We start from the raw sequence: 23803 nt of genomic DNA on the forward strand, positions 1-23803 counted from the left end.
CTCACCCTGTCTCTTGCAAAAACGCCATCCCCTTCTCGCAATTCCTCCGTCTCCGCCGCATCTGCTCTCAGGATGAGGCTTTTCATTCTAGGACGAGGGAGATGTCTTCATTTTTTAAAGAAAGGGGCTTCCCTTCCTCCACTATCAACTCTGCTCTTAAATGCATCTCCCCCATTTCACGTACATCTGCTCTCATTCCATCCTCCCACCACCCCACTAGGAATAGGGTTCCCCTGGTCCTCATCTACCACCCCACCAGCCTCCGGGTCCAACATATTATTCTCCGTAACTTCCGCCACCTCCAACGGGATCCCACCACTAAGCATATCTTTCCCTCCCCCCCCCCCGCATTCCGCAGGGATCGCTCCCTACACAACTCCCTTGTCCATTCGTCCCCCCCATCCCTCCCCACTGATCTCCCTCCTGGCACTTATCCGTGTAAGCGGAACAAGTGCTACACATGCCCTTACACTTCCTCCCTTACCACCATTCAGGGCCCCAAACAGTCCTTCCAGGTGAGGCATCACTTCACCTGTGAGTCGACTGGGGTGATATACTGCGTCCGGTGCTCCCGATGTGGCCTTTTATATATTGGTGAGACCCGACGCAGACTGGGAGACCGCTTCGCTGAACATCTACGCTCTGTCCGCCAGAGAAAGCAGGATCTCCCAGTGGCCACACATTTTAACATTTTAATTCCATATCCCATTCCCATTCTGACATGTCTATCCACGGCCTCCTCTACTGTAAATATGAAGCCACACTCAGGTTGGAGGAACAACACCTTATATTCCGTATGGGTAGCCTCCAACCTGATGGCATGAACATTGACTTCTCTAAGTTCCGCTAGGCCCCACCTCCCCCTCGTACCCCATCTGTTACTCTTTTTTATGCACACATTCTTTCTCTCACTCTCCTTTTTCTCCCTCTGTCCCTCTGAATATACCTCTTGCCCTTCCTCTGGGTCACCCCCCCCCCGTCTTTCTTCCCGGACCTCCTGTCCCATGATCCTCTCGTATCCCCTTCTGCCTATCACCTGTCCAGCTCTCGGCTCCATCCCTCCCCCTCCTGTCTTCTCCTATCATTTTGCATCTCCCCCTCCCCCTCCAGCTTTCAAATCCCTTACTCACTCTTCCTTCAGTTAGTCCTGAGGAAGGGTCTCGGCCTGAAACGTCGACTGCGCCTCTTCCTATAGATGCTGCTTGGCCTGCTGCGTTCACCAGCAACTTTGATGTGTGTTGCTATTTATTTGAAGGTTACCTTTTAAACTTTCATAATTAAGTTTATTTTCTACCAAATGATTCTTCATCATATCACAAAATAATAATGCTGTCTTGTTCAAAATCCGATTACTCAGATAGTGAGCAAGGAAAACTGGTTCTTTAATATGAAAACTCCACAGTTCTTCCATATCAATCAACCAACATTGGATTAGTATTTTTTAATTCATCAAGAACTATAATAATATCTCTGTAAGATATTTCCTGTTTGTGCTCTTCCATGGTAGAATTTATATTCAGTAAGTCTAAATGGTAATCTAACTGCAATCTTTTTAAAATAATGCCATTTAAAGCCAAAATCACTCATTCCATTCAAGCAGAAATTATTTGTCTCCTAATATTTGAAGCAATTTAAACTAAAAAAAAAAGAAAATACTGAAAATATTTAGCAGGGCAGGTAACATATATAGAGAAAGGAAAACTTATAATTTCAGATGAATGAACCCTTCATCAGTACTGGAAATATTTGAGATTTAACAACCTTTAAGGTTTAGAACAGCACAAAGGAAAGGAATAAAAGAGTGGAATAATTTCTGAACATTCGTCTTTGAATGTTTCATTTCTGAACATAACTGATGCTAGTTACCTTGCTAACCATCAAACTGTCATGATTTCTCCTCCTATTTGTGATCATTTTAGAAAAAGGAGGGGTTCTCATTGAAACCTATTGAATATTGAAAGGCCTAGATAGAGTGGATGTTGGAAGGATATTTTCTATCGTGGGAGAATCTAGGACAGAGGACACAGCCTCAGAATAGAAGTACTGATTGTCTCTTTAGAACAGAGATGCGGAGGACTTTCTTTATCAAAAGGGGGTGAATCTGTGGAATTCATTGCCACAGGTATCTGTAGAGTTTAAGTCATTGAGCATATTTAAAAGTGGAGATTGATAGGTTATTGATGAGTAATAACATCAAAGACTATGGGGAGAAGGCAGGAGAATGGAATTTAGAGTGAAAATAATCATCCATGATATGCAGCAGTCTTGATGGTCTGAATAGCCTAATTTCCTCCTATGCCTTATAGTCTTATTCTGTTTAAAACTAAGTTTATAATATTTGGGTATCTGCACATCAGCCGATGACCATTTACTGGAACTATTTTACTTTCAGCATTCAAATCATGGAATATTCTTCAAATAAAATCAAAAATAATAATTATTAAAACTTGTAAAATCATATTTGTAAACTTTCCAGTGTCTGAATTACCCAGAGTCCTTAATGTAATGTATGTATATATTTTTTTCTTTTTTCTGCACTGCAGTGACATGTTGCGGAATAGTGAGAGGGAAAAAAAGTACATTAGCCTGGTTTCCCTCCAATTAGATAGGTCAGTCTGTGTCAAACTCAAAACTCTTAACATCTATAGCAAAGATGAAATATTCATCCCATATCTGATTTAATTATTAAGTCTCTATATGCACTTGGCATTCACTTTAATTCATAACATGTGAGCATTGGCTTGAACTAAATCAATATATACATGCACTGTGTCCTTGAATATTGGTAATGTTTGCATTTATGTCAGGATGGGATTTTTGAAAAGCTGAATGATTTGACAGACCGTAGTATATGGGATCCTTGTGTAAATTTAATGATGTTACAGGAGTGCTTTCAAAGCAGCAGTTGAAGGTGACAACATCTGCAGAAGGCTCCGAAAGACTTAATCTGAGGACTGGTTTTATATCCTCAGCTTGTATTTTTTTTTCAGCATAGGCAATCAAAAGGTGATCTGTTTGAGGTATACAAATTGGCACACATATTGAGTCGGGTAAATGTGGAAAACTAGAGCTATAGATGGAACTTAGCAGGTCAAGCAGCTTCTGTGGTGAGAAAGGAATGTTGATATTTTGCGTCAAAACCCTGCATCAGGACTCATTCAGGGCTTGGCTCAATGTCAACAATTCATTTCCCCCCTTCTCGACCTGCTGAGTTGCACCATCAGACTGCTTGTTGTTCCAGATTCCAGCATCTGCAGTCTCTTTTGCTCCAGGTATGGAGAGCCTATTCTGCTGAGAAATTAATGACAAGGAAACGGTGGTTCAGATCTTGAAGTAATACAGACCAAACCATTATGCAGTGCATTGAGACAGAACAAGGTAAAACAACAAAGCAGAATAAACTGTGGCAGCTACAGAGAATATACAGTACAGGCAAAGGCCATAACGAGGTAGATTGTGAGGTCAAAGGTCTGTCTTATCGTACTAGGGAACCATTTAGTAACATAATAGTGGGGTCGAAGCTGTCCTTGACCCTGCTGGTATGTGCTTTCAGGCTTTTGTATCTTCTGCCTAACGGAGAGGAGAGAAGAGAGAATGTCCAGGGTCTGTGGGATCTTTGATTATGTTGGTTGCTTTGCCAAGGCAGTGACAAGTATTGACGGAGCTCATAGAGGGGAGGATGCTTTCCATGATGTCCTGAGCTGTATCCACAACTCTCTGCAGTTATTGCAATCACATGCAGAGCGGTTGGCATATCAAGTCATTATACATTCAGATAAGTTGCTTTCTGTGACAAAAATTGTAACGGTTGATTTCATTAGCCTCCTGAGGAAGTAGAGGTGTTGGTGAGTTTTTTACCATTGGCATCTACGTGGTTGGACCAGGATAGGCTGTTGGTCATATTCAGTCCTTGACGGTCGAAGCTCTCAAATCTCTCAACCTCAACACCATTGACGTAGATTGGAGAAAGTGCACGTTGTAACCCATGTCTGCACTACACTTTTCCAGATATAGACAACTAGCTGAGTTGATCCTCTGCATCCCCTGGGCATCTGTTGTGGTGTAACAAGCTCTGTACTTCAAGCATACCTCATGGCAGATTGTGAAGATGCTTCCGGAAGTATGAAATGACATTTGACAGCTCATGCATATTGAAAGGATTTTTGGTGCTGTTTTTAACTATCACCGATGAACAGTGACAATTAAAAAGAATTTATGGTGTCCAATTTTGAACTCTTTATCCTTGAGTAATCCCACCATAGGAAATTCCTCAGAAAACAGCTGGCTGAGCAAATTAAACATGGAACAAGTTCAGTATGTTTGCTATATTCAGCAACATTCAGGATAGTTTAAAGAAGTGTTAGGTGTTCCTGTCAGTGTGTATTATAAAGATATGCTCTTCAAATCATCAAGTATTACATTTAACATAAAACACATCAGATTTTTATAAAACTGAAACATTTAGCTTGTAAATCGCAATGTCCTAGTACAATAACATCCATTAAAATTGTAATGTCAATATTCATGTGATGTGACATTTTTAGCTGCATAAAACCTGCCAGGAAGGTATTTACTTAAATTTCCACTTGGAATATTTCATAATTAAGTAAGTTTTAGCAAAGCTTATCTGGCTATTTGGTATTAATATTTATTTCAAATTCTCTCATTGGATGTTGCTTACTGGACCATTCCAATTCCATCTCTATCTGACTGCTCCTTATCTTTATGTTAAAGAGCAGACATTTTTTACATATAACAATAAACGTCACAGCAAAGCCCGAATTTGCTCTTACCAATAGATGAACATGAAATCTTTCCAGGTAACTTCATTATGATCAGAAGAAAAATTTCTGTCTGGTTCACCTGCATGACCCACATCTGCCACATTCATTATTAATAACTTCGGAGGAATGTTAATTGCTTTCTCTTTCCACCAGTGTTAACCTGACTGACTGGGTTCCTCCAACATTTCTATTTTGTTCCTGATCCATGTGTGTCGTATTATAACTATAATAGGGACAAGTGTATTATCACAGATCAAGGAAAATTATTGCAGACATTAAGGATAGTTATCTAAGGTTACAGTAGAATTTAGAAGGATACTAGGGCAGAGCACTGCAAGGTGGAATTTAATCTCTACAAATGCAAGGGGATGCATTATAGGCATGCAAGTAGAGCAACGACTTATAAAGTAAATGTTGTGAGCTAAGAAATATTGAATAGTGAGACCTAGGCGCCCAAGTCCATATTTCTCTGTAAGTGGCAACGTACGTGTGTGAAGAAAGTATCTGGCACGCTTGCGAGGGATAGGATATAAGAGTTGGGCTGCTTGGTTGCAAGTTTACAGCACAGTGCTGTGTGTAGTCCGGCCATATAAGGACGTGGTTATGCTGGAGAGAGTGTAGAGGCGATGTACCAGGATGTTTCCTAGACTTGAGAATTTTAGTTATGGGGAGAGATTGCTTCAGCAGGGCCTTGTGTTTTCCCAGACTGAATGGAGCTGAGGTGACCTGACAGAAGTATACAAGATTATAACGGGTGTAGATAGGTTCGGTAGTTGAAATCTTTCCTCCAGAACAGAGATATCAAAAACCAGAAGACATAGTTTTAACAAACCTGGTGGAAGATTTAAGGGAGACCTTAAGAATAGTTTTTTTTTATACAGAGAGAACTTGATATCTGGAACATGCTGCTAGAGAGGTAGTGGAAGTGGATACAGTTAGTCTGCTTAAGGGAAATTTAGACAGACACTTAAACAGGCAAGATTTAGAAGAATATAGTCCAAATGCAGGAAAATAGAATTAGTCCAGTTGGGTAAAAAGTAGACTCAAGGGCCTGTTCTGTGATGTACAACATTCTGATTCTGTGATAAACATAGATCATTTCAAGTTTGTATGTTTGTACCTACCAGACAGTGCATTTGGTGAAATTTTAAGCATATATTAAAAATATCTTAATGCAGGTGTTAATTGAAATACAGTCTAAAACAGTTTTTTGTTTTGGTGTGACACATTTGCATAGCAGTTAACGTAATGCTGTTGGAGCGCCAGCAACCCGAGATCATTTCCTGCCACTCCCTGTAAGGAGTTTGTATGCCCTTCACGTGTCCACATAGATTTCTTCCAGTTGTTCTGGTTTCCTCCCACGTTTCAAAAATGTAAGGGGTAGTAGGTTAATTGGTCACTTTGGTGCAACTGGGGGGTGTGGGCTTATTGGACCGAGAGGTCCTAGTTCTGTGCTGGTATCAGTAAATTAAGTTGAACTGAGACTTCGTATCTTTTCAAACAATGGATAAACTAAACAATATGAATTAAGATGTTTTGGTTCAAACATCTAATCCACACGATTAAAGGTTTAAAAATGCCATAGTTCCTAATCATAACAATCACGGGATACTTTTAATATCTTGTTGCTAACAAGATGTGGTAAACATCAGAAGCATGATTTTTGTTTTCACATTTATAACTTTCCCACCAACTGTAAATGGAGGAATTGATGTAATTCTGTATTGAATATATATGATTGTCCTGTTGTTCCTAAAATAATTTAATGTTTTGATTCTCCAAAACAGATTATATACTGATACAATACACACAAAAAATGCTGGTGAATGAAGGCCTGCTGTGTTCACCAGCACTTTTTGTGTGTGTTGCTTGAAATTCCAGCATCTGCTGATTTCCTCGTGTTTGCATATACTGATACATTTGGGAAAAGTCCCAATGGTTTTCATTCAATCTGCAGGGATGGCACGGTTAGTGGACGGAATTAACCTTTATCATAGAGCTTTTACAATGAGTTCAGTGCATATAATACATATGTAGCTTGATAATAAATTTACTTTAAACTTTTTGAATTTTGAATGAGTAGGATTCCACAGATGCAGTTGGTTAATATGCTGATTTTATGAATAAACTTTTTCACTGAACTTCGCTCACATGAAATAAACATAAGATTCAATGTAAATAAGATACTTACTTGCATACTGCCCATTTTGCCGCTGGAATTTAGGGCAGCAATGAAGGTCCTCCATCTCAAGTGGTGTTCAGGGCTTCCTTCATTATGTCAGTAGCTTCCTCCCGGTTTTCACTTCTGTCAGTCATGTAAGTCTCGCTTGGAGACTCAGGAATACTATCACACTCATAAATAGTCCCGAAGAACCGGTGGACCACTATTATTCTGGTCTTTATCCTTTGACCTGTTAGACATGGGTGATCCTACCAAAAGTCAAAGCATAAAGCCCTGACACCAGCTAACATACTGTAGCTCTCCAGGTCATTGAGGGACTCAGGTCTCCAAACCCGACAACATGGTTGTGGTCCTCTTGGAGGAAATAAAGATAGAATTAATGTAAAATCCTTTTCTCCAAACTCTTCCTTTCCCTACTGATGTTATGAAAATTACTTTGTAAGATAATAAATCTGTCATTTATGCATATTTTGTGCAATAGGCTGCAATTTTCATCAGGTTACTCTTTCTTTGCAGGCATAATCATCCACCCAGCACAAAAATTTGTAGAAGTTAATGTTAAGTTCAAGTTTCTATCATATACTACATTCATTCCAAAAACTTTATGATTTGAGTGAATTCCATCCACAAAGCTAGCTATGCTATGCAGAATGAAAGAAAACCATTGGGAACCTTTCTTAAATGTATCAGTGCATGATCTGTTTTGGAGGACCTTAAAACTATATTATTTTATGAACACCAACAGTGATATAGTTTATATTTTCTAATGTGCTAAGGAACTGAATACTGCACATTTATATACAAATTGTTTTACTATTTTGTTATCTAATATTGTGTAACTAATATATTTACGTTAGTCCCTTACTCAGTTGAAACAAGCTTCCTTTTAAATCTTCAGTGATTTTTTTTAAATGACTAGATTGCAAAGTGAAAACTTTTGGGTAAGATATTATTTAGATCTTTTCTTTTACTGTAATGGATTGTTACATGATAGACAAAAACTAAACTGCAGAAAAAAGCTGAAACTTTAAAATAAATAAGGCAATGGAAATAGTGAATTCACCCTGCTGCTTCTAAAATTAAGGCTATATGTAAGCCTGTGTTATTGCAAAGAAATTTGGTGCTCATTATTTTTTGGATGGGGTTCAGAGTTAAGTTAATAGGCTTTTTGGGATTTCAGGAAACACAACTCTTCACTAATGCAAAAGGTCAAGAAAAACTGTGCATGGTAAGTTTTGGTACAAGCATCAAAAGAAATTTGGTTATAAATTTCCTATGAAAAATCTCAGTTCTTAGCTGGTTGCTGTGAACAAAATTATAAAGAAATTTCAATCCAGTAAATAGAACAAGAATAATTATTTAAGATACAAATTGGCAAATAGTTTGCTTTTTAATATGGGCCCGGACTAATATCAGCATCATGATAAGGCAACTGCAAATTATCACTGCGGTGGAGAGATTTGTGATGTTGCAAGACTTTAATGTTCCATTAATTTGTTTAATACCATATCATGATTCTGAAACAAATCCAGTTTTTTGACATGCAGTGAATTACTCTATGAACTGTTCTGATTGTTGTTAAGAATCTGAAGCATCCAATCTGTACAGAGCAGATACAGAACAAACATCAAAGGAAAAAACTGTCCAATTTATATTTAAAAATATTTGCTTATTTTGATCGAGACAAGCACATTAACTAGGAGATTATCTGGATCCTAGGAGAACTTGTTCTTTGAACAGTCCCATGATTTTTTTTCAACAACAATTATATTCAATTGGGACTTGTTTAATGTCTTACTTGAAAGCCAAATATTGGGAAGTTCATCCCTCATGGCCCAATGCACAGAATATAGACTTGGAGATTATTTAAACTAATCGGTCAAAGAAGTAAGGCACGGAATATATGTATGTAGATGTGGGATGAGGTGGTGTGATGGGGGCTGCAGGGAGAAGTACAGTCAAATATAGAAGAAAAGCTATCAGTACAGTAAGCAGAGCATACATAGGTGTAACTTAACACATTAGAAGGAATGCAAGACGCAGTGCACTTATTTTAACACAGGGAGTCTGATGAGCAATCAGATGAGTGGAGGGTGTTGACTGGCAATGATAATATAATAGACATTTTAACCATCACATAGCATGGGTGAAAATGGGACAGGCAGGAACCTTGGTTGGTTTGGATGAGTTAGGCCAAAGCTTGTTTCTGTCTTGTGTATTCTACAAATTTTTTATTCAAGGGTTGTTTGGAATCTGGAAAACAATGCCTGTGGGAATGGTGAGGCAGCAATCCTCAGGATATTTAAGAAACATTTAGACAAACACTTGAACCGGAGGCAGAGAAGGCTATGGAATAAGTGCTGATAAATAGAATTAGAATAGATTGATGGTGTGGTGGGGTGGAGATATGTCTCCGCCAAGGGAGTTGTAAGGTGCTCTTTCCCCCTGCTAGCCTGCAGGTCACCCTTGGGCAAGGTGTAGTATCTACTTAGCACACCCCCCCCCCGCAATAATCAGGGTCATGTAAAGCCTTGGGAGCAGGTGGCGGATGGTCATATGAGCAGCTTGTGCATAGCAGTCATGATTATGCGACCACTGACGCCAGACAGACAATGTCAGAAGGGTATTAGTAATGACTGGGGTCACCCATCTTGTAAAGACACTGCCCAGAAGAAAGCAATGGCAAACCACTTCTGTCAAGAACAATCATGGTCTAGACCATGATCACCCAAGTCATATGATATAGCACATAATGATGATAACTTGATAATTGGTATTGGCACAATAGGCCAGAGAGTTTCCGTATGTGAACTACAACTCTATGGTCTAATTGTACTGAGCCTCTGTATTTCAGTTCTATTGTAGTTGCTGCTGCACAATGCATGTAGTACTTCTGAACAGGTATGGATTGCTAGGTGAAAATCAACAACAGTGTTCTGTCATTTCTGCACAGAGTTTCACACCAAATGACATGCTCAATTCGTAGAGTGGGATTTTTCACTCAAATGTGAGAATGTTACCAACTGAGTCAAGTTGACACTACAAAGCTGACACATAGTATTTGTAAGGAGAAAGGTCAGGAAACTTGCAATTTACGCAACATTTAACACTTTAGTATAGGTGTTCTGCTTATTGTTTGTGTCATATATTTGAATAGATAATCATGCTGGTGATACAACAAGAATCTGAGGGGCCATCTTGAGGAAAGTGTAATATAGAAGAGACGGCTAGTTTTCAGTTTTCAAAACTGCACATGAACTGGTGCTCACAATGGCAGTATAAAATAAACAGTGTACTGAAAAGTAGAAGGAAGTGTGAACTTAATGCAAAATTCAACCACTTACTTACTGGTGTTAATGCAAGGCAAATCAAATTAGTGAGGATAGGCTTTATAAGAGTTTATAGAACATATTCAGGATGATTTCACAGTGCCATACATTGGGATGTCTCTAATCAGGCAAGCATTCTATTAGTTCTAGCATTCAAGGGATAAGACCATCTATTCTCATTCTTCAATACACAAGTGTAAAGGTGAGTGAAATGATTGTTACTTTGGACCAATGCAGTATTAAAAAAAAACACATTAAGCATAAAGAACACAATAAAAACATAATAAATATAATTACATAAATTATATACATAGGTTGACTGTATGTACATTATATTTAATTCTGCTGTCATAAATCGTAATTGTCATTAATTATTGATTTCATAGTAAAAGATAGCCTAGGATAGATTCATTATAACCTGGTAGAATTTCACATTCAGTCTGACAGTATGAAATCTGTGTCTGAAGCAATGGTGTTATGTCAGAGCTGAATAAATGGATGGAGAATATAGATTAAAGGGTAAAATCAGAAGTGACAGATATTTAAAGAGATATTTCATCAATTTCAGCAAACATGTTTTCCAGTGAGTGAAAAAAGCTCTATGAAGAGGAAGCTGGTCCTTCTGAAAGTAAAGACATTAAGGATAGTGTCAAACCAAAAGAAAATGCAGATTATGTTGCACAGATTAATTGTATGGCAGAAGATTGGGAAATTTTAGTATCCAGTAAGAAATAACTGAGGATATTTTAAAAAGGGGAAAGATATAGCATAATGGTGAACTAATAATTAATATGAAAAGAGACAATGAGATCTTCTAATAAATATTCAAAGCAGTCAAAGTAAATGTTGGTCTCTTTGAGGCTGAAATTGAGAAAGTGAGAAATAGCTGAGATACAGAATAATTATTTTGGATTAGATTTCATGGTAAAATGCACAAAAGGTATCCCTTCAATAAAGAAAGAACTTTTAACAAACTCATGAGAGACATGTAATAGTCAACTCACAGTGCTAAATAGATATAAATGCCGTGATCAGATGGTCAGTATCCTTTTCTCTTAAAGGAAGTAGCTGCAAACAGAATTAATGCATTGGTTGATATCTTCCAAAATTACTTGCATTCTGGAGATGTTACCAATGATTGGAAAACTCCAAATGTAATGCTACCATTCAAGAAAGAAAAGAGAAAAAACAGGAATCAACAGGTATAAGACAATTGCTGTAACGTCACTGAATGTGAAAATGCTAGAATCCATTATTAAAAGGGTGATAACAAGATATTTAGGAGATCATAGGACAATTACATTGAGTCAAAATAGTGATGTAAAAGTGAATTATGTTAGGTAAATTTTCAGTATTTCTCTGAGGATATAATTTGCTGGCCGTCAAATTGCTGAATTCCTGACATTCAGGAGCAGTCAATGCAATTAAAAAATTAACAAAGCCCTTTATTTTGGAAGAAATAAATTTTAAAATGCAGACTTAAGCAAATAAAACAAAAAAAAAGTAATTCTGAAAATATAATTAGGGTCAATCATTCTTTGGCTGTGTGATTAAAACTGAGGTTAACTTATTATTTTGTTATTAATCAGAATTAACAGTTTTAAAACAGCAGAAGTGAGTAGGCAAGGATTAGGAGATGGGGTGTAATGTGGGAAAATGTGAGGTTATCCATTGAAATCCAGGTTTTGATACATTTAAGAAATCTGCAGGACCATTTCAGATTACCTTTAATTGTGAACAAGATTATTTTGTATCTTTGGTCACATTCAGCCCTATCCGACTAAGATCAGTTTTCTTCTCTGAAGGGCATTAGTTAACCAGTTAGATCTTGACAAATTAGGTGTTTTGGTATTAGTTGGGGATGTTGATAGAGATGTATAGGTTATAGTACGGGTATGCACTTTATAGTGTGGAGTTGTGGGGAGAGTTTAGACTTGGTGATTGGAGTGCAGTGTGTGACCTTAAAGGCTTGGTTGGGATGAGATTATTTGTAAGGGATGGTAGTCAGGAGTGTAGGGTAGACATGTTGGTGGGTGGATGGGTTGGGAGATATGATGAAGCACTGGTAATTGTGGTCAATATTCCAGGTAGCTGGCTAGAATGACTAATTGGATCTGTAATTTTCTTGGATAGAACACTGATATATAGCAGAATGTCATCAAATGTTGAGGTGTATATGCACACTTTCTGCACATTTTACATTGATTTTTATTGTTCTCTATTGGACAAAAGGCTTTTGCAAATATAAAGTCCTCTAGTGCATTGTGTTTTGACTTTTCAGGTTTCACAGCTAGATAGTTTCTAAAACAATATGATTACTGTTAGTTCAGTTGTGGGATGAGGTGGGAAAATAATTCACAGATATGTGAAAACTGGAAACCTCAATTTCAAAATGATGATTATTACGTCTGGACTTTATTTAAATTTGGCGGTGTAACCAATAGCCCAAAATTACTACAAAACAGCTGTTCCATGTATAATTGATGACATTTACCTCCATAATTGTGAGAAAGCCAGGGACTTTGGTACAGGTGCAAAATTCCAGAACTTCCTCAGAGCTGGTCACTATTATCATTCAATATGCACTGTGATAATGGAGCAGAAGATTTCCCAATTTCTCAGCTGTGGTTCTGCATAACCTGCTGGTTGGATGTGCATCCGGGACGGTCTGTTTATTTCAGTGGAGTGGAATGGTTGCTAGGGAGTTATATATCAGTTACTTTTCCTGACTTTGGTTAATTCAATCACATTTAATAAGTTAACACACACAGCAACACATTTCACTACATCTTTCCATGTACATGTGACTAATAAATCTAATCTTTGACCTCTGATGAAGGATCTCAGCCTGAAATACCAGCTCTTTATTCTTCTCCATAGATGCAACCTGACCTGCTGTGTTTCTTTAGCATTTTGTGTGTGTTATTCTGGATTTCCATCATCTGCTGTATCTCCTGTGCCTAACATTTAATGGTTATAAGTATTTTCAAGTTCCCAATCTAATGCTATTTTATCAAGTTTTAATAACTGTAAATCAATTTAAAAGAATGCTTAACTTTTAAGACTAGTGTTTTAAATTTATGTTAATATCTGAGGTATTTTGTTCTAAGTGAGTTCTGGGCCACTGGAGTGTGCAGAATGAAAATTTGGGAATGATAAAATGTATGACAAGATGTTACACTCTTCCCACATTTCCTAAATTGCCACCTCACAGGAAGCCTGCAAATGTGACATGAGTGAATAATCCCTCTGCTTTTACGTACCCTACAACTGGAAGGTTTGTTTTATATCAGATATTATCTTGATTATCTGGAGTATCCAATTCAGGCTGATATCACTTGCCTAAAGAACAACTGTTGCAATAACTCAAGGAAATGAATCATTGCATAAATTGCTTTGAGGCATCTCAGTGCGAAAGGAATTTTCTCTAAGGAATTTCTACGAACGAATGCCACTGCTGTTAGAAAATGGTAAAGGATCACAGAACTCCAGTTCAGAGCCAACAGAATTACAGGTTTGAGACGCGAGTTGTAATCTCCCTAGAAATATATTTTGAAATTGAAAAATTGTGCTGGATTGAATCAGATCTGCTTCATGAATTGCTGATAGTTGATACCTACGTATGTAGCTTTTTCCATGGTGAATAATACAGCATACCACTAACATTACAAATGCTAACTAGAGATGACCCAAAAGGCATTTGTTATTTGTGTTTTTGTACTAATTATTACATTTGCTTAATTTTACTAGTTTGTGATTTTATTTATTTGAAGAGTTCAGGGCCAATTTAAAACGGCATGCTGTATAGAGGTGACTGACTTCCATTGCAAGCAGGACACTGATTAAATTAGCAGCATTTTGATTATCCAACTAATGCAGTATGTGGAAAGGAAACTATTTAAATAGGGTGTTTCTTTTTAATAGGGTCCATCCTGGAGGTGATTGTAGAGAGAATGGCAAGAATAAATTGGTCTCTTGATAAAAGTTCTGCAGGTGACCCTTATGGTAAATAACCGTTAAAAAATATCCACTGAATTCGGTTTGACAAACAGTAAAATGTGATTTAAAAGGTTATTTGCTGCTTTTTTAAAAAAATCTTTTTATTTTAAGGCTGTTTCCAACATTGTGTACTTGGTGCTCTGACCCATTTAGACGTAGGAAACGAGTGACATGTCTGGTTACAATGCAAGCTACCAAGATTGTGTAACTTTACTAAGTGTTAATTTGCAAATATGGGAGCTGGCGGGGGGTGGGAAGTCAAGTGTCCCCAACAACCATGTCTGCAGAAAGTTCAACCAGCTACAGCTCCCCTTGGATTATGTGGATCAATTGGAGTGAAATTTGAACTCAGTGAGGAGCTCACAGGAGACGGAGGTATTGTGAAATATGTTGCAGGGAGGTGGTCACACCACAGATTTGGCTAAATAGACACGTAGGTAATAGACAGGAAGAGCAAGAAGGGCAGGAAGGGCCGATGTCCCCTGTGACTGTTTCCATCTCTAACAAGTATGCCCTTTAATAATGTTGGGGTGATGTTTCCTTGAGTAAAACAACATCAATTCCCAGATCAGAGGTACCATGGCTGGTTCTGTTGTACAGCATGGTAGATCAACTAGGTGAATTGTAGTGATAGGGAACTCTATAGTCAGGGGCACAGACAGTTGGTTCTATGGCAGGGAGAAACACTGCAGATGATGTAAATTAGTAAATTGATTTATTATTGTCACATGTAGTGAGCTAGAGTGAATAACTTATTGAGCCATCAAAACAGATCATTTTTTTACATCAGCTTATCAAGATAATATGGCAGAAAAGCAAAAACAAATGTTAAGTATTAAAGTTACTGAAAATTGCAGTGTAGGTAGACCACACCACAATGAGTAAATTATGAGATCAAGAGTCCTTTTTATTGTACTATGGCATTGTTTAATTGTCTTATAACAGTGGGACAGAAGTTGTCCTTGAGCCTGGTGGTACATGCTTTCAGGTTTTTGTATCTTCTACACAATAGATGGGGGGAGAAGAGAGAACGTCCAGGTGGGTGGGGCCTTTGATTTATGTTGGCTCCTTTACTGAGGCAGCAGGAGGTATAGACTGAGTCCATAGAGGAGAGGCTGGTTTTCATTAGCTGAACTGTGTCCACAACTCTCTACAATTTCTTACAGTCTCAGGCAGAACAGTTGTCATACCAAGCTGTGATACATCCAGATAGAGTTCTTGCTGTGGTGCATGAATAAAAATGAATTGGTTCTGAGGAAATAGTGGCATTAGTTAGCTTTCTTGGCTATGGCGTCCATATGGCTGGACCAGGACAGGTATCTGATGATGTTTGAACCTTTCAACTCTCTCAACCTCAGCACTATTGATGTTAACAAGAATTGTTTACTAACTCCCTCCTGGAGTCAATGACCAACTCTTACTGGTTTTCTGACATCAAGGGAAAGGTTATTGTAATTACACCATTTCACTAGGCTCCATAGCCACTTTGTGCCCTCTGACTCTTTGAGATTTGGCCCACTACACCAGTGTTACCTGCAAAAATGCAAATGGAGTTAGTGAAGAAGCTGGTCTCACAGTTGTGAGTTTATATGGAGTAACACAGGGGGCTGAGGATATGGCTTTGTGGGGCACCAGTGTTAAGGATAATCATGTTGAGGCTGTTGCTGCCTACCCTTAGAGATTGTGGTTGGTTGGTGAGGAAGTCAAGGATCCCTGGTGCAAGAGTCAACAAAATCTCTGGGCACAGAACATAAGGCTGGGCAAGTTCTGGTCTATCCCTAGACCAAAGAAGCCTGAGAGTTGACATGATAGAGGTATACAAAATTAAGAGAGACATATTTAGTGTAGATAGAAAAAGTGGGTTTTCATTATTTGTGGTTTGGGGGCAAAACCTTAGGTTTAAAGTGAGAGAAGGTTTACTGGCAATCTGAAGGGTAACATTTTCACACAGTGATTAGTCAGAATCTGAAATGAGATGCCAGCAGAGGTGATGGAGTCAGGAATAGCTACAGCATTTAGAAAGTATCTGGATAGTTAGCTGAATGAGCATGGCATAGAGGAATATGGAATTAATGCAGACAAGTGAAATTAGTATTTTGGTTATGATCGTAGACATTGATATGCTGAGCCACAACAAACATGTTTCTGTGCTGTAAATCTCTATGACTCTAAACGTCTTGTGAGTTGCCCATTCTTTGTTTCAGGCCACAGACCATAAGACATAGGAGCAGGAATTCTATCATGGTTGATTTATTATCTCTCTCAAACCCATTCTCCTGCCTTCTCCCCATAACCTTTGATGCCCTTACTAATCTAGAGCTGATCAACTTCTGCCTTAAATACACCCAATGACTTTTCCTCCACAGACATCTGTGGCAATATATTCAACAAATTCACCACCCTCTCTGGCTAAAGAAATTCCTCCTCATCGCTGTTCTAAAGGGGCATCATTCTATTCTGAGGATATGCCCTCTGCACCTAAACTCTCCTACTATAGGAAACAGTCTCTCAACAGCCACTGTATCTAGGCCTTTCAATATCAAATAGTTTTAATGAGATCCTCTCTCATTCTTGTAAACTCTAGTGAGTACAGGCCCAGAGCCATCAAAATCTCCTCATAAGTTAATTCTTTCATTCCTGGAATCATTCTTGTGAACCTGCTATGGACCCTCTCCAATGCTTTCTTAGTTAAGAGGTCCAAAATGCACATAGTACTCTTCAGCTACCTCTTTTAGAACTCTGGGGTGTTGTTCATTTGGTCTAGCTGAATTATCTACCTTCAGACCTTTCAGCTTCCTAAGTACATTTTCCTTAGTAATAGCAACAGCAACAGTAATGAGATCCACCATGAACCCAATTTTCCCAGTCTGCTTGCATTTTGAAATCCCCGTGACTATCGTAACATTACTCTTTATAAACAGCTTTTCTATCTCCCATTGTAATTTGTATCCCACATCCTAGCTACAGTACAGAGGCATGTATATAACTCCCTTCAAGGTCTTTTGACCCTTGCTGCTTCTTAGCTCTACCACAAGGATTCTACATGTTCCAGTCTTTCAGTGTATCCAACCTGTATTGCCCCTGTATCATAATTCTGAGATCCGTTTGGTCCTCCTCCTAACAGTTCCTGTTCCCCTCAACACAATTGGGAGGAACATCATTGGACAAGTGCAAATTATGAGAATCCTCCAATGCTACCTTTTGGATACTCATACATGTTTAACTCATAGTAAAACTACCAGTCTCTCTAGTGTGGCTATTTCTACTACATTGAATCCAAGAGATATAACTACTTCCTGAAACAAAGTGCATCACTGTGTCCAAATCTTGAATTCCAGCTCTTTAACTTTGAACCAAAGTTCATAAAATTGTAGACACTTAATACAAATATGGTCAGCATGGATCCCAGTAGTTTTGATCAACTTGCACATACTACAAACAGTACCTGCCCAAACAAGTCTGTTTAAATTAATGTATTTACTAATCTAATCAAAGCCCTACCCTCCCTGAAGTACTTCACTTAGCAATCTAGTCTGTAGTTGCATTAAGGACACTATATTCAAAACATTCAATACTTTTAGCTGACCCACAACCTTATTCACCAGTTACCATTATTTTGGAGTGATGCATGGAATAAGCCAATTCTGGTTGATTACAGAAGTGCCTTTGAATCTGAAGCCTATTTGTTGTTTACCATGTTATTTCTCAGTAATTTTAATCTATAAGAGAATATGACTATAAAATCAAATTATATAAATACATGTTTTAAATTGAAAATAAAATCATTGCCTTATTACCTTATGTTGCAAAAGCTACACCTCATTGATGTAGCTCTGTGGATTCTGTAATAAAACCATGCTCTGCTTTTTAGCTGGGCCCTTAGATTTAATGCATCTCAATGAATTATTTTCAAATGTTGAAGTTCTAGAGTCGTTAAGTCATAAAGCTTGTCAACAGGCCATTCAACCCTCCAGATCTACCCTGACCACTCCACACCTATACTTAATATCTTCCTGGGCCTATCCATCCTGATCACACGTGCCATTCATGACTGGGACAGTTCAGTTTGGGATTTATTTTTGCACATAAGCTGAAGTGCAAAAATAAACACACACTCAATGGCCATTTTATTAGGTACACCTGTACACCTACCTCTTAATGTGGCAGCAACTCTGCAAACAAATAAGAATGCTGACATTGTCAAGTGGTTCAGTTGTTCAGACCAAACATCAAAATAGGGAAGAAATGTGATCTAAGTGACTTTGACTGTGGAATGATTGTTGGAGCCAGACAGGATGGTTTGAGTATCATAGCAACTGCTGATCTCCTGGGGTTTTCACGGCCAACAGTCTCTGGAACTTACAGAGAAAGGTACAAGAAACAAAAAAAAAACTTCCAATAAATGGCGGTTCTGTGGGTAAAAATGCCTTTTAGTGAGAGAGGTCAGAGGAGAATGGCCAGACTGGTTCAAGCTGACAGGAAGGCGACAGTAACTCAAATAATCACAGATTACAACAGGGGCACGCAGAAGAGCATCACTAAATGCACAATACTTTGAACCCTGAAGTGGATGGGCTACGGTATCAGAAGACTATGAACATACACTCAATGGCCACTTTATTAGGTACAGGTAGTACATAATAAAGTGCCTACAAAGTGTATATACAGTATATTTACTGTGTGATTACTAACATGGAAATGATTAATTTTATATAAAATATAGTTCTGGAATTAACTATGTAGTAACTTCTACTTTGAAAAAGGCACACTCGACAACTTCATGCCCAAGAAACAACTTTATCTCGAACTTCAAAACTGTTAGGTATATACAGAGGATATCACAACCCATACGGCATGGCAGGCACACTATATACAAAGCCCACCGGAAGTAAAAAGAATGGAAATAAACCCCCCCCCCCATTATCCTAATTAGTATTAACTTACTTTTAATAATGCTCGCATTACAACACTTCCCAAATGTAAAAACCAGGAAATAAAAACAGTGGTGTTATTAACTTGCGTACCCCTGAAAACTTATACTCGTATCTCAGCACCAGTTAATAAATACCAAACATCTGGAAAACATGACAGATTCAACATTCAGTCTAACAACAACAACAAAAAAAATTGTCCCGTCAAAGATTCAGTCTGTCAGGAGGTTTACGAGTGTGCTGTGATCTGCACACCACCCCCGGTGACCCAGCAGGCACTGCTGGTGAGGGGGTTTTGGGTGGATCTAGTTTAGGGGGCATGAGAGGGGTCTGTGTGTCTGCGTGAGAATGTCCATCCTCTTCAGGGGACTCCGAACCCTCTGCCAGTTTCTCTCCCTCTGGCAAAGTCCCTGGTGGACATGCTTCCACCGTAGTCTGTCTCACAAGTGGAAACTCCATGGAACTGTCTGCCTCTGAGCCGGTATCATGACGCAGGCGCACATGTTCCTGATGTCTGCGGAAAACACACCCATCAGTCAGCTTAACAACATAGGAGACGGGACCACTCTGCTTAAGAATAACCCCAGGCAGCCATTGCTGATTGTTTTTCACAAAGACATTGTCATCAGGTTTTAACTGTCCCTCTCGCGTATGTTGATCATGTCCCTCCTTCTGCTTTTCCTGCTTTCTCTCCACTTTCGCCTTCATGTCCAGGCGCAGCAGGTCCAATCTTGACTTGGGCCTACGCCCCATCAGCATCTCTGCTGGAAGGTGGGCAGTCGTAGTCTGTGGCGTAAGGCGGTACTTAAACAGGAAACGTGAAAGCCGCATGCTAAGAGAGTCCCCTGTCATCCGCTTCAGGCTTTCCTTCACTGTCTGAACAGCCCACTCAGCCAAACCATTTGAGGCTGGGTGGAAAGGGGCCGTCCGAATGTGATGAATGCCTTTCTGCTGCATGAACTCACTGAACAGTTCACTGGTAAACGTCGGGCCATTATCAGTGACCAGAGTGTCAGGCAACCCGTGGACTGCAAACACTTGCCTGAGTTTGTCTATGGTTGAGGGGGCTGTGATGTTGCTCATGATGTGAGCTTCGATCCATTTAGAATGCGCATCTACCATTACAAGAAACATCTGCCCCATAAAAGGGCCAGCAAAGTGAAAATGTAGCCTAGACCAGGGGTGGTCTGGCCACTCCCATGGATGCAAAGGAGCTGGTGGTGGCATATTCTGATTAGTCTGACATTGCGTGCATGATTTTACCTTGTTCTCCAGATCCTGATCCATTCTTGGCCACCAAATGTAGGATCTTGCAAGGCTTTTCATTCGAGACACTCCGAGGTGAGCCTCATGAATATCCTCCACAATCTGTGAACGGCCAGGGGGAGGCACAATGACTCTCGCCCCCCAGAAAATGCAACCATCCTGCAGACTGAGTTCTGACTTGCGTTTGGCATAAGGCCTCAGTTCCTCTCCTTCCACGACTCTGGGCCAATCTTGTAAAGAAAAGTCTTGACTTGGGACAGGACTGTATCCCTCTCTGTCCACTGCCTAATCTGGGTCGCCCTTACAGGTGTCTCTGACAGCCTGTCCAATGAAAACACAGTCTCTGGAGGCACATATGTAGTAACAGGTGTCTCAGGTAAAGGTAGTCGACTCAGTGCATCAGCATTTGCATTATTCCCACCTGCTCTGTACACTATAGTGTACTGGTAGGTTGACGATGTAAGAGCCCAACACTGTATCCTGGCTGAGGCATCTAGTCTCACTGAACAGGCTCATCAGTGGTTTATGGTCCGTATAAATTGTAAATACGCATCCATAAAAGGTACTGATGAAAGCGTTTGATTGCTAAAACAATGGCCAGACCTTCTTTGTCTAGCTGTGAATATCCCTTCTCAGCAGCTGTCAGGGTATGTGAAGCAAAACCAATAGGCTTCTCTGAATGGTCCTCCATTACATGTGAGAGAACTGCCCCGACTCCATAGGGCGAAGCATTGTATGCAAGGGTGATCTTCTTGTCTGGGTCATAGTGAACAAACAGCTTCGCTGAGTGGAGGAATTCTTTCACTTCCTTGAAAGCTTTCTCCTGCTCTTCACCCCATTGCTACTTAGTGTCATTACAAAGCAGCTTATACAGTGGGGTCAAAACCTTTGAGAGGTCAGGAAGAAACTTGCCATAATAATTCACCATGCCCAAAAATGATCTGAGTTCCGTGACGGTCTTTAGGGCTTAGGGCCTCCTTAATAGCTCTCACTTTGTCCTCCACAGGGCAAAGCCCCTCAGCTGTGATCTTGTGTCCCAGGTAAGTCACACTCAATGCCAGGAACACACATTTTCCGCGTTTCAACCGCAGCCCTGCGTCTGAGAGCCTCTTCAGCACCCGTTCTAAATTAGCCAGATGCTCCACCTCCGTAGCCCGCATGATCAAAATATCATCAAGGTACACTGCTACGTGCAGAATTCCCTGCAGCAAAGTATCCATTGTCCTTTGGAAAATGGCATGGCTGGACGCTACTCCAAACACCAGGCGATTGTACTTGAATAATCCCTTGTGCGTATTGATTGTGACGGACTCCTTTGAATCCTCGTCGAGCAGCAGCTGTTGGTAGGTGTGGCTCATGTCCAGCTTTGCGAACAGCTTACCCCCTGACAGGGTCGCAAACAGGTCATCCACCCGTGGCAATGGGTACTCCTCCAGCCGAGAGACTTGATTCACCGTAAGTTTATAATCCCCACATATCCTCACTGTTTTGTCTGCCTTCAAAACTGGAACAATGGGAGCCGCCCACCTTGAAAACTGGACGGGCTCAATAATGCCCAGCCTCTGTAAACGTCCCAGCTCCTCCTCGACTTTGCCTTTCATGGCATAGGGCACCGACCTGGGCTTAAAATAACGTGGTGTAGCCTCAGGGTCGACATGGAGTTTCACTGTCATGCCCTTTAGTGTTCCTAGCTCGTCCCTGAAAATGTCACTGTACCACTGCAGAATGTCCTCCGTCGTGTGTGCATACTTAATTTCATGCCAGTTTAGCTGGAGTTTGCAAAGCCAATCGCGACCCAAAAGACTGGGCCCCCTGCCCTTAGCTATCACTAGCCTGGTTTCAGCCTTCTGACCTCCGGCTGAAATGTCCACATATAACACCCCAAAATGAGGTATGGGCTGCCCCGTATAGGTCCTAAGTTTGAGCTTTGATGGTCTGATGGGAGGCAGGTTGGACCCCCATGTCTTCCTGTAGGTCTCCTCACTAATGACCGATGCAGTAGCCCCTGAATCAATCTCAAACTTAATGTCCTTTCCCCTGTCAGTGACTGTGGCATAATATGGTTCAGGTGGTTCCACCTCATCTGTTTCCACTGCAAACATGTTGTAGGCACACACTGCCTCTTCATCTGCTTCTTCTAGATGGTGTGTGGCTGCCTGAGCTTTACCCTGCCCAGGCTTAATCTTACCCTTTGAACTTCTGCACTTTCTAGCTAAATGACCCTTTTTGCTACAAACATGGCAGACAGTGTCATTGAATTTGCAATCATTTGCGTAGTGTGTCCCTCCACACCAGAAACATTCCACCCACTTTGCCTGTTTACCAGTCTCCCTCCTGACTTGGTGCACTGCCGCCGACTGTGACCGCCCGCCCCCCACCCATGTCCTTTCTGGATATCCTTGACATTATTAGCAGCCATCTCCATGCCTTGGGCAATTTCTAAGGCTTTCCTAAAAGTCAACGGTGGGGTTTCCCTAATAGGCGGTGTCGTATGCCGTCATTATTAATGCCACATACCAATCTATCACAGAGCATGTCTTCCAACACTGCTCCGAAATCACAATGCTCCGACAGCTGCCGAAGCTCGGCCACAAAATTGGCCACAAACTGACCTGGCTTCCTGAAATGGCTGTGAAACTTACACCGTTGGATTATCACAGAAGGTTTCAGATTGTAGTGGTTCCCCGCGAGTTTGACCAGTTCGTCATATGGAATGTACCCTGCTTTTCGCGGTGTGGCTAAATTCCTTATCAGCTTTTAAGTCTTTGCCCCACACACACTCAGGAGAATAGAGTGCTTCTTAGCCTCCTCAGTAATGCCATTAGCACAGAAAAAGTGTCCCGACCTATCCTCATACTCCGGCCAGTCCTCATTTCCTTCCAGAAATTCACCGATAGTTCCAAACATAGCCATTTAAAACACGAAGTTCCCCGTTCGAAAAACGTGCCGATACGTTCACAATACCAGTTCACCTAGTCACCAAAAATATGTAGTAACTTCTACTTTGAAAAAGGCACACTCGACAACTTCATGCCCAAGAAACAACTTTAGCTTGAACTTCAAAACCGTTATGTATATACAGAGGCTTTCACAACCTGTACGGCATGGCAGGAACACTATATACAGAGCCCACCAGAAGTAAAAAGAATGGAAGTAAAACCCCCCATTATCCTAATTAGTATTAACTTACTTTTAATAATGCTCGCATTACAACAAACTATATAAATACCTGTTGTAAAGATGAAATTTCTAAAACAATCCAGATCACAGCTCTTGGTGTTCTTCAAAAGTGAAATTTTGTCACTGATTCCA

General features: G+C 40.0%; 1 protein-coding gene across 3 annotated transcripts in view; it reads left to right on the top strand.

Moving 5' to 3' along the window:
• Positions 1 to 23803, top strand: part of lrrc4ca (leucine rich repeat containing 4C, genome duplicate a) — a 504766-nt gene that overhangs the window by 346551 nt on the left and 134412 nt on the right. The window contains exon 6 of one of the 3 annotated variants that reach the window (XM_063061795.1): positions 14220 to 14300. The exons of the other annotated variants lie outside the window; for them this stretch is intronic. The gene's annotated coding sequence lies outside the window, so the exon portion shown is untranslated. The remainder of the gene's footprint in view (positions 1 to 14219; positions 14301 to 23803) is intronic. 3 annotated transcript variants of the gene reach the window in all.

Source organism: Mobula hypostoma, chromosome 11, assembly GCF_963921235.1.
Source record: "Mobula hypostoma chromosome 11, sMobHyp1.1, whole genome shotgun sequence".
Taxonomy (NCBI): Eukaryota; Metazoa; Chordata; class Chondrichthyes; order Myliobatiformes; family Myliobatidae; genus Mobula; species Mobula hypostoma.